The sequence below is a fragment of the Pan troglodytes genome, chromosome 4 (assembly GCF_028858775.2).
Source record: "Pan troglodytes isolate AG18354 chromosome 4, NHGRI_mPanTro3-v2.0_pri, whole genome shotgun sequence".
Classification (NCBI taxonomy): Eukaryota; Metazoa; Chordata; class Mammalia; order Primates; family Hominidae; genus Pan; species Pan troglodytes.
Genome location: NC_072402.2, coordinates 44,055,774 through 44,067,798, shown reverse-complemented (window position 1 = coordinate 44,067,798; position 12,025 = coordinate 44,055,774). Strand labels below are relative to the sequence as shown.

At 38.2% G+C, this 12,025-nt stretch overlaps 1 long non-coding RNA gene across 1 annotated transcript in view; it reads left to right on the top strand.

Annotated features, from left to right (window-relative positions):
- Positions 1-7,269, top strand: part of LOC129144136 (uncharacterized) — a 42,238-nt gene extending 34,969 nt beyond the window's left edge. The window contains exon 3 of the long non-coding RNA XR_008548312.1: positions 7,187-7,269. This is a non-coding gene — a long non-coding RNA (uncharacterized LOC129144136). The remainder of the gene's footprint in view (positions 1-7,186) is intronic.
- Positions 7,270-12,025: the final 4,756 nt, after the last annotated feature.

The window sequence follows — 12,025 nt, the reverse complement described above, 5'->3', positions numbered from 1 at the left end:
TAGTGTATCTTTCAGTTTTAGAATTTCCATTTGATTCATTTTTATAGTTTTCATGTATCTGTTAGGGTCCCTATGTGTTCACTCATTATTAGTATATTTTCCTTTATTTTAAAGATATAATTTATTTTAATTTGTTGAATATATTTATAGTAGCTACTTTCATATCTTTGTATGCTAAAATTCAACATCTGTGCCTGCTTAGAATCAGTTTCTATTGACTTCCTTTATTCCTGAGTATGAGTAACACTTTCCTATTCTTTGCCTGTCTAGTAATTTTTGGTTAAAACCTGGGTATTGTAGGTAATACACAATAGCAATTCTGGATTTGGGGTCTTGGGGGGTTAATTGTTTTCTTGTTTGTTTGTTTTAATGGGCAATTTAATTTTCTGGACTAAAGCTTCAAAATCTGTCTCCTTTATGGCGTGAAGTTGCTGATGTCTCTGCTCAGATTGGCTTTTAAAAAACACCTGGCCCCTTGGGGCTCTCTCCTGTGCTTGCATAGTTTAGTGGTCAGCCAGCAATTAGTGCTGAGGGTGTGTTCAGACACATCAAGTCAGTAAGACTTCCACCTTCTGACCTCAAGAAAATTTGGACTTTCACTTTCCTCCTCTGCACACTTGTAATGGTGTAGTTTAGCAGTCAGAATGAGGGTGTGTAGATAGTTTATTATTTCAGCTCTTCCATGACTCTTTTGCCTCCAAAATGTCCCCCTTAAATTTCTAGCAGTTTTCCACTAATCCTGAACCAAACCTGCCAATTGTTGCAAATAAAGCTGCAGGGTTTCCCTGCAGAGCTGTAGGGGATAGGGAAACCCCACACGAGAAGGCTCAAATTCACTGTTCTATGGAACAATCTTTTTGTTCTGCCATTCTTAGAACTAAAGTCTTAGATATGCTTTTCCGGATATAGCCTTCATATGCTATTCCCATACTTTTCTGTGGGTCTATAAACAGGAAACATTTTTTTCTACTCGGGAATTGTTGGACAAGCTCTTGGAGGTTTTCTTCATGCTTCATACATAAGTATACATCTGCTGGACATTCACAAAACATAGTTTGTGAGTCCTAGGGATTTAGACTGTGACTCCTCCCAGTACTCTGGCAGGTTCTTGAGGCTTAAGCTACAGCTTCTTCTAGTTATCCTGCACCTCCGAGTAAATTTTGGCAAGAATTCCAAGACATGGCCAATAAGAAGCACCAAGAGAAGTTTGTGTCAGAAAAGAATGAGAAGGCAGCCAATTAGAAGTACCTTTGAGGGATGGTCCAAGCACAAGTTTATGAAGAGCTCAAGACCAGAGTATCTACTTGGTCCTCCAAGAATTGGTCCTGCTCTGGAGGCTTGGATCCTACATTCTTCAGATGGCCTGGGAAGCACAACTTTTTTCCTCTTAGTGGTCCTTGTCTTTTCTTTCTCTTTTATAATTGTCAAAAAGTGTTTGTGTAAGTTTAGAATCATATATTCTTTGAATTTTTGTAGGCCTAATTTTTTTTTTTTTTTTTTTTTTTTGAGACAGAGTCTCACTCTTTCGCCCAGGCCAGACTGCAGTGGTGCTATCTCTATCTCGGCTCACTGCAAGCTCTGCCTCCAGGGTTCACGCCTTTCTCCTACCTCAGCCTCCCAAGTAGCTGGGACTACAGGTGCCCATTGCCGCGCCGGGCTAATTTTTTGTATTTTTAGAAGAGACGGGGTTTCACTGTGTTAGCCAGGATGGTCTCGATCTCCTGACCTCGTGATCCGCCCGCCTCAGCCTCCCAAAGTGCTGGGATTACAGGCATGAGCCACTGTGCCCGGCCAGGCCTAAGTTTTAAAGTCACCCAGGCTTGTGGTTTTCTTTGTGCAAATATTTCTGTCTATGATTTAATGTTATATTTATTTATAGTTAGAGGACATTTCAGGTGTCATATTTTATTGTGTGCATTTTGGATATGTTGTATTTTTCTATGATTTTAAAGTTTCATTTATGTTTTCTAGTGTATTAGTTAAAAATTATTTATAGTATCTTGTATTTATTTGTTCAATTTCTATATCATCTGTAAATTGTCCCATTTACAGCACAGGCCCATTTACCAAGGCCATTATGAAGACACTAGTGAGACATGCATTGCTGAGACATTCAGTGGTCTCTCCTGTGTAGGCCAGGATGATGATAGGAAACATAGTCACTGAATTGGCTCCTTAACATCCATCATAATCAACAGAACCCCAAAGTTAGAGAGGCCAATTGTGACACTTAACTCCCAGAAGCCAGGGGGCCACAGTTAATTATATTAACTGGCAAGGTTGGAAAGACAGTAAAGAGGTCTTGATCTGTAGGGAGTTATGGACACGGTGAATAGAATATGGGGTATCTTAGGGCAAGCTACCATAGGGTGGTACTTAACATTAACAACAAGAAAAAGGCAAGGCAGGCCTCCCAAAGTGCTGGGATTATAGGGGTGAGCCACCGTGCCCACCCACGTGGATCACGAGGTCAGGAGATTGAGACCATCCTGGCCAACATGGTGAAACCCTGTCTCTACTAAAATACAAAAAAATTAGCCAGGCATGGTGGCACATGCCTGTAGTCCCAGCTACTCAGGAGGCTGAGGCAGGGGAATCGCTTGAACCTGGGAGGCGGAGGTTGCAGTGAGCCGAGATCGCGCCACTGCACTCCAGCCTGGTGATAAAGCAAGACTCCATCTAAAAAAAAAAAAAAGAAGGCAGGAATGGAGGAGCAGAAGCTTGAGTGCAGTTATCCCAATAAAAGTCAAGAACAAGGTCCCCAGAAGGAAATCTCCAGTAAGCACAAAATTAATAATTTCTCTATTCCTTGGTCAAAGGGACCTGCAGTCACTTACTTAGGTGAATGTACACTGGGGAAAGAGGACTACCCAGGCATTTCAAATACAATTAGATACAGGGTTGGAGTAGCTGTTGATACCTAAAGACACCATTTCATCATGGCCCACCTAGTAGAGTAGGGGCTAGCAGGAGCCAGGTAATATATGAAATCCTGACAAAAATATTGCTTACAATGGGTCAACTGAGTTTGTGGACCCACTCAGTCGTCATCTTCCCCAATTCCTGTGTGCATAATTGGTATCAATATATCTGGCATTGGATCCTCAGCCTATGAGATAAGAGCTGTCATTGTGGGGCCAAATGGAAACTTCTGAAATTGCCTCTCCTGGCCAAAATAGTAAATTTAAAAATATCTATCACATTTCACAAGGAGATGGCAAAGAATAATGCTACCATTGAAGCTTTAAAATATGCAGAGGTGGCAATCTTTATTATATATCCATTAATTAGTCTGGGCCCTGCAGAAACCAGATTAATCTTGGAAAATGAAAGCAGACTACTGCAAGCTCAAATAAATAGGCACCTTAATTGTAGTTGCTGTACTATACTTGGGTGCCCTTGCTAGAGCAGATTGATAAATAAGGCCTCAGACACATGGTATAAGGCTAATGTTTTTGTGAATGTGTTCTTTTCTTTTCTGATCAGAAAAGAAGTTTAGAAATAGTTCATGTTTATTTGGAACAGACAATGAATATTCATTTATAGTTTTGCCCTAGGGCTGTTAATTTTCCTGCCCTCTGTCATAATACATTCCAAAGAGATCTAGACTGTCTGAATATCTTGTAAAACATCACATTATCCCATTACATCATACTGATTGAGACAAATGAGCAACAGGAGGTACTATATTGAAGTCCATTTAAGACTCATGGGCTCCAGACATTGGGAGAAAAACTCTATGATGATTCAAGAACCCGCTACTTTAGTAAAGTTTTTAGGGGTGTGGTGGTCTGAGATGTGCTAAGACATCTCCACCAAAGTAAAAGAAAAATGATTGCATCTTTCATCCCTTACCACTAAGAAGGAAGCACAGTGCCTGGCAGACCACTTTTTTAGGTTCTAGAGACAACACATTCTGCACGCAGGAATATTGTCCTGGCCTATGTGCCTGGTGACACAGGAGGCTGCCACCTCTGTATGTCACCCACTGTAGGAAAGAGCTCTGCAGCAGATCCAGGCTGTGGTGCAAGCAACCCTGCTATCTTAGGCAGTTCATGCTGCTATAACAAATTACCATAGACTGGGTGGTTTAAGCGGCACATATTTAATTCTCGAAGTTCTAGAGGCTGGCAAATCCAAGCTTTAGCACCAGTAGATCTGGTGTCTGATAAGGGCCTCTTCTTAGTTTGCAGATGACTGTTCTTCTCATTGTATCCTTACATAACAGAGAGAAGAGAGTGAGAGAAAGCTCCAGTTTCTCTTTTTTATAAGGGCACTCATCCCATTTATCAGGACTCTACTACTCTCATGACCTAATTACCTTCCAAAGACCCCATCTCCTAATATTATCACATTGAGATTTAGGATTTCAACATATGAATTCTAGGTGAGGAGACACAAATATTCAACCCATAACACGTACCCCTCAGGCCATATAACACCTGTTAGAGGCTATGGTGTTGGCGGTATCAGTGGTGGGAAGAGATGCAGTGTGAAATTTCTGGCAAGGCTGTGTGGGTGGATCACAGCACGGGCCTTTGGAGTTCTGGAGCAAGGTCATGCCATGTGTAGCAGAGAATTATGTCTCTGGAAAAATGGCTCTTGGCATGATACTGGGCCCTGGCGGAGATAGAATGCTTGATTATTTGGAACACAATGGCCCTGCACCTGGAACTATCCATTCTGATCTGGGGTCTATCAAAACTGTCAAATCACCAAGTTGGACCAGACCAGGAGTGGTCTGTTGTAAGATGGAAATGTTACAGGATTAAGCCTATGTAGGACTAGAGGGCACAAACTAACTGCATGAGTAGGTTATCCACACTTCCATGTCGCTCGCTAAGGTCGCACCAGTACCCATCTCCCAGCTCACACCTATGGCTGCAGGGGGCTGTCACATGATCAGCTGAGGCAGGAGGAAAAAGCCTGAACCTGGTGTATAGCTAGGTTGACTTGGTAAGAGGAAGTAAGCTGGAAACAGATGGTGCTGCATTACATCCATATTCAGGGCTGACTTGAAACTCAGTGAAAAGGAATATATTCCCAGGCGTGGAGCTGCAACCTGTGGTCATTCACTTTGAGTGTAAGGAGAAGTAGCCCAATGTAAAATTCATTTATAGATTCCTGGGTAATGTCTGATGACCTGGTTAGACGGTCAGAGATCCAGAAGGAAAAAACTGGAAGATCAGAAACAAGGCTGTGTGGGGTAGAGGCTTGTGGATGGACACATGGGAGTGGGAACAATGTGTGATTTTTCTATCACACTTTAACACCCACCAGAAAGCATTCAACAGAAGAATCATTGAATAATAAAGTAAACAAAATGAGTCAGTTAGTTGACATTAGCCAGCCCTCATCATAGCCACCCCAGAACTGGAATCATGGGCTTGTAAATATAGTTGCTGTGGTGGCAGAGATGGAGGCATCTGTTCAGGGAACCCATTTCACCACAACAAATTTGTGGGAATGGACCCTTGACCATAGAATCCACTGGTTCTATCATATACTACACCATACAGTGTACAGTATTCAGTGCAGGCAGCCTCATAGAACACAGGAATGGCCTACAGACAGCACAGCTGAAAACACAGTATGAGCTCTCACTTGCAAAGGCCAATTTAACTCTTGCTCCTTCTGAAAGTACAAACAGACAGCAGCCACCAATGTTTAGCCTTCAACATCGCGCCGTTCGCACAGTAGACCAACTGGCCACTAGTGGCAAATTAAACACTTTAGGATCCCTCCATCTTAGAAGGGCTAGTAGCTTTCCTCACAGGGATACCTATTCTGGTTTGGATTTGCCTTACCTGTCTGCATAACTTCAGCCAGTCCCATGATTCAGGGCTTACAGAATGCCTGACATGCAGGTATGAAAATCCATACAATGCAGCTATCCAAGCGACCCCCTTTATAGCAAAGGATTTGTGGGAATGGGTTCTTGATCATGTAATCCACGAGTTGTGTCGTTGTATCACATATTGCACTATACATTGACAATCAGTCTCATAGAACACGGGAGAGATCTGCTGAAAGCAGAACTGAAGCATCAGTTTAGAGCCAACGCTCTGTAACGAAAGGTGCCATTCCTTAAGATGCAGTATATATACTAAATCAGAGACCTCTATGTAGTGCTTGTTCCCAACAGGAAGAATACATGTGTCTGGGAATCAAGGGGTGGAAGCAGGAGTGGCTCTACTTGACATTACACTCGATGATCCATTGATGAACTTCATATTTTTCATTCCCACAACTCTGAACACTGCAAAGTCAGAGGCCCAGGGGGTGTACTTTTGCCAGGATGCAGAGCAAATATCCCATTGACTACAAGCTATGCCTGTTGTTAGGGTCCATTTATCACTTGGTGTCCAAGGTCCAGCAGGAAAAAAAGAGGAATTGCCATCTTGGAAGGGACAGCTGACCCTGATCAGCAGTAAAAGGTTGGGCTGTTCTTACACAATGGGGGCTGAGAAAAATGCATGTGACAGTCAGCTGATGTACTTAGGCAGCTCCTGGTATTCTCTTGTCCAGTTTTCACTGTGAATGGATATATGCAGTGAACCTGGCTTGAGACATCTCAAACCCCTCGATGATGAAGTTTTGGGTCACACCAACCAATAAAGTAGCAAGATTTGCAAAACAGCTGAAGATAATGAAAATTTAGAATGGATAGTGAAGAAGGGAGAAGATATATATCAGCTGCAGCTTCATGACCAACTGCAGCAGCAGGGGCTGTCATTATCCTACTAATATCTCTCTTCTAAGATTTTTCTGAAGGAAAGAAGCCCATAGGAACCCTGAAGGAGTTGCTCCTTGAACATATACGGAAAGGAGATCTATGTGGCACAAAGGGTAGTATGTGACAGCCATGGAGGCAGGCTGTTCAGACTCCTTCAAGAGAGCCAGGTGCGGGAAGCATAGCTGACTGACAATTTCTAGCTATTGCCCCTTTGTATCTACCATAGTTTTCATGCCTATGCCATGCTTTCCCTGGCTGCTGCCAGCCAATGACTGATATCATGGAGAGTACTACAGGCGGTCTCCATTTTGGCCCAATGCCAGACATATCCAGTAGGCAACATTTGTTCAGGAATACCTACCTCTTCAGCCTGATCTAGGCTTTCTTAGAACTCTGTAGCAATTTGAGACTCAACTTACATAATTATTTCTTTCCTCCCTCCTGTTACAGGTGTCAAACCTACATTGCAGCCTGAAGGATGTCTTCACTTCCTCCTGCCCCTTCGCCTTGTATCCTTCATAGATTTCTCCCGCAATAAATCTTTGCATATCTAATATCATCTTGGTGTCTGCTTTTCAGAGAACCCAAACTAGCATTGTTACATGGTCTTCCATTACATGTGAAGTGATATGATATTAAGTCAAGATATACTAGGTTAAGGATACACATTGTATTTCTCACAGCAACCATAACAATATAAAATAAGGATATATAGCTTAAAAACCTGTAGGTGAGGTAAAATAAAATGATGTTTTAAAACTAAAATACATTTTAAAATTTTTTAAAAATTTTTTTAGAAAACAAAGGAGTCAAGAAAGAAGTGATAAGTAGAAAGAAACAACAAATTGGTCAAATTAAGCCTAACCATATCAATAAAATATAAATGAATTAAACGGTTCAATTAAAAGTCAGAGATTGTTTGATTGAATAAAAAGAAAGATTCACTTGTATGTTGTTTATGAGAGATATACTTTAAATACAAAGCCACAAAGAGTTGAAAAAGAAGAATGGAAAAACTATACCATACAAACACTAATTATAAGAACTTTGATTTGACTTTGTTAATATCAGACCAAATAAACATCAAGTCCAAAAGCAATACAGGAATAACACTAAAAATCAATACAACTAAATTAAAAACTAAACAAGTCCACAATTATGAGCATAGATTTTAACAGTCCTCTCTCATTAATTGAAAGAATATGCAGATTGAAAATCAGCAGCAATATAGAACTGGGGTCTTAAAACTAAACCCATCTAAAAACTATAGCCAAATCTGGTTACCTCATTTATTTAGGTATTGTTTATAGCTGGTTTTATATTATAGGAACAGAAATGAATAGTTGCTATTGAGAGTGTGTGGCCTGCAAAGCTGAAAATATTGACTGTCTAGCTCTTTACAGAAAGTTTGCTGACTTCTCATATAATAGATTTCAATAACTCAGCCAACAAATGTAATCTAATTCATATTTATAAATCACTTCCCCTACAATTACAGAGTTTGCATTCTTTTCACGCGTCCATGGAACAATGTGTTTAGCAACATAAAACAAATCTCAATGCATTTCAAGTGATTGTATATATGCTCTCTCATCACAATAATTAAATTAGAAATCAGTAACAAAAAATATATCTATGAAAATCCTCAACTATTTGAAAATTTAGCAACACACTTTGTAAATAACCTAAGGGTCAAAGAGGAAATCATTAGAAAAATTTTAAAATATTTTGAACTGCATGGAAATGAGAGAACAACATGTCAAAATTAGTGGGATGCAACTATAGAAATCCTCAGGGAAAAAGTTGTAGCATTAAATGCTTACAATAGAAAACAAGTGAGATATAAAATCAATGATCTAGACTTTCACCAAAAAAGCTAGGAAAAGAGGAGCAAATTATACCAAAATACATAGAATATAAAAATATAAATATAACAGTTCAAGTCAATAAAACAATAAGCATACAAACAATTGGCAAAATCCACAAAGCCAAGAGTTGTTTCATTGAAAAAGATTAACAAAATTGATGAGCTTAGAGCAAGATGGATCAAGAAAAAAAGAGAGAATAATTCAACAATATTAAGAATGAGAGAGGACATTACTACAGCTCCTATAGGCATTGAAAAAATAATAAGAAAATTTTATGAACAAATTTTAATGCCAACAAATTTGGTAATTTAAATGAAATAGACAAATTTATTGAAAGATAAAACTAACACAAGAAAAAATATAAAATCTGAATAGCTATACATATCTGTTACAGAATTTAAATTCATAATTTAAAAAATACACACACACACAAACACACACACACACACACAAACCAGACTGCATGGCTTCACTAGTGAGCTCTATTCAACATTTATGCAAGAAATAGTATCAATCTTATATATACTGTCAGAATGGAGAGGAGAAGGAGATGTTTCCCAACTAATTGTATAAGGTCAGCATAAGTATGATACTAAAAGCTGGCAATGACACTAAAGGAAAGAAAATTACAGACTAATATTCCTCATAAACCTAGATGCAAAAATTCTTACCAATATTGCAATTAGAATCAAGCAATTGAGGATAATATATAAAGACCAAGTGGGGCATTGTTCCAGGAAGTCAAAGTTGGTTTAATATTAGTAAAATCAATAAAAGTAAGTTCGTATATTAACAGAATCAAGGAGAAAACATACGATTGGCTCAATAGATGCAGAAAAAGCATTTGACCACAGTCCAACATTAATTCATGATGAAAATAAAAGCTCTTAACAAATTAGGCATAAAAGGAAACTTCCTCAATCTGATAAAGGCAATCTACAAAATAACAACAGCTAACATGATATATTAAAACTAAAATATTGAATGTTTCCCCTCTAAGATTAGTAACAAGTCAAGATTATCTGTTCAAATATACCACTTACATTCAACATTGTATTGGAGATCTTAGCCAGGGAAAAAAGCAACCATTAAAAAACTAAGAGACAAAAGAATTGGAAAGAAGAAGTAGAACTGTCAGAGGTTGCAGACATAAATAATCTGATTTCAAAGGAATCTACCAAAACTATTCAAACTAATAAGTGAATTTAGCAAGGTCACAGGATACAAAGCCAATATATAAAAATAGATTGTATTTCTATACATTAGGAATAAAAACTAGAACATTAAATATAAAAGTTTATATTTATAACAGCATTATAAAGCATAAAATGCTGAGGAATTAATTTATTAGAAGATGTGCAAGACCTCTGTACTGAAAACTATCAGCTATAAAACATCACTGAAACATATGAAGAAGACATAAAGAATTGGAGAGATGCATCATATTCATGGATGAGAATACTTAATATTGTTCAACTATCATTTCTCCCCAATTTAGTCTAGAGATTTGATGTAGTATTAAAATCCCAGTAGGTTTTTTTTTGTAGAAATTATCAAGTTGACACTAAAATTTAGGTCGTAATAAAAAGTAAATAGAATAGTAAAAACAATCATTAAAAAATTACAAAGTTGGAGCATTTACACACACTACTTTCATGAGTAAATACAAAGCTATAGTAATTAAGACGGTATTGACAAAAGGGCAGGCAGATAGTTCAATGGAACAGAATAAAGTCCAGACATACATCTATACATATGTGGTCAGTTGATCTTCTCTAAAGACATCATGGTGATTCCGTAAGGAAAGAGAAGCCTTTTCTACAAATGATGCTGGAACAATTGGGTAACTGTATAGCAAAAATGTACCTCAACTGCTACCTCAGACCATGCACAAAAATTAATTTTGAGTTGGATTGTAGATTTAAATGTAAAGGCTAATCTTATATGGCCTCTTCAGAAAAACATAGGAGAATATCTTCGTGAGCTTGGGATAAGCGAAGATTTTTTAAACAGGACACAACAAGCACTAACCATTTAAAAAAAGAATTTATAAACTGGACTTCATCAACATCAAAAACTTGTGCTCTGACTTTCTTCCAATTCTGAGGCTTACTTATTTATTTTCTGTTGAAGTATTTGCAACGAGAATATTTAAAGAAGTCTCTAATATAAATAATAAACAACCAAACAACCCAACACAAAAATTGGCCAGAGTTGAACAGACACTTCACAGAAGAAGATATCCAAATTATCTGCATGCCATAACGATATGTTTGATATTACTGGTTATCAGAGAAATATCAATTAAAACCACAGTGAGATTCTGCTTCACATCCACTAGAATGAAATTAAAAAGGTTAACAACACCAAATATTAGTTAGAATATATATTGCTGGTACGATCCCTTTATAAAATTGTTTGGCTCTTTTTCATCATGTTAAATAGGCACCTATCCTACAACCCAGCAATTCTATTCCTAGATACCCAGAGAAACAAACACATATGAATCCGTATGCAAAAGCACTTATACTTGTACAAGAATATTCATAACTGCTTTAATCATGATCAGCAAAATCTGGAAACAACTGTCTATTAACATGAGACTAGATAAACAAGTTGGGATACATGTATTCATAAATTTAATCTGCTTAGCATTAAAAAGAAATGAATCACTGAAACCTGCAACAAAATGGATGAATCTGAACTATATTAAGTTGAACAAAAGAAGTCATATGTGAAAGGTACATACTGTAAGATTTCATCTATATGAAGTCCAAGATAACCTAAGGTGATAAAAGTCCACACGGCAGTTGCCTCTAGGATGGAGCGAGAAGATTGCTTGGGAAGGGATACTAGAAAATATTTTGAGGTGATGGAAATGTTCTATATCTTGATTTGGGTTTGGATTAGATGGGTATATACATTTGCCAAAACTCATCACCCGCTGAAGTTTTGTCCATTTCATTACATGTAAAATATAGCTTAATTTTTTTAAAGAAAACAAGAAAATATTGAGGGCTTGCTGTATGTCAGGCATTGTTCCAGGCGCTGGGAATGTAGCCTTACACAAACAAAAATATCCCTGCCCTTGGGAAGGTTAATTCTAGATTATAAATCAGATGTAGAAATTAAATTCCAATATGCTAAATTGAATCTCTACCATCACAGGTTCCCCCGATGGTCAAAAGTAGCTCAGGATGTCCTACCTCCTTCCCACTCCCCATTAGCCATCTTGCCATCCTGGTGGAAGGTGCTCTCAGGATGTGAAGACAGGCCAGCCCACCGTGTTTGGAAGTGGTGTTTTGGCATTTGGGATTCCCCATAGGCCAAGACATGCTAACTGAACTGAAAATGAACCCTGAAAGAAAACTCCTCTGGGCCATATTTCATTTCTATGTAAAACAGGATTCATTCCATGACA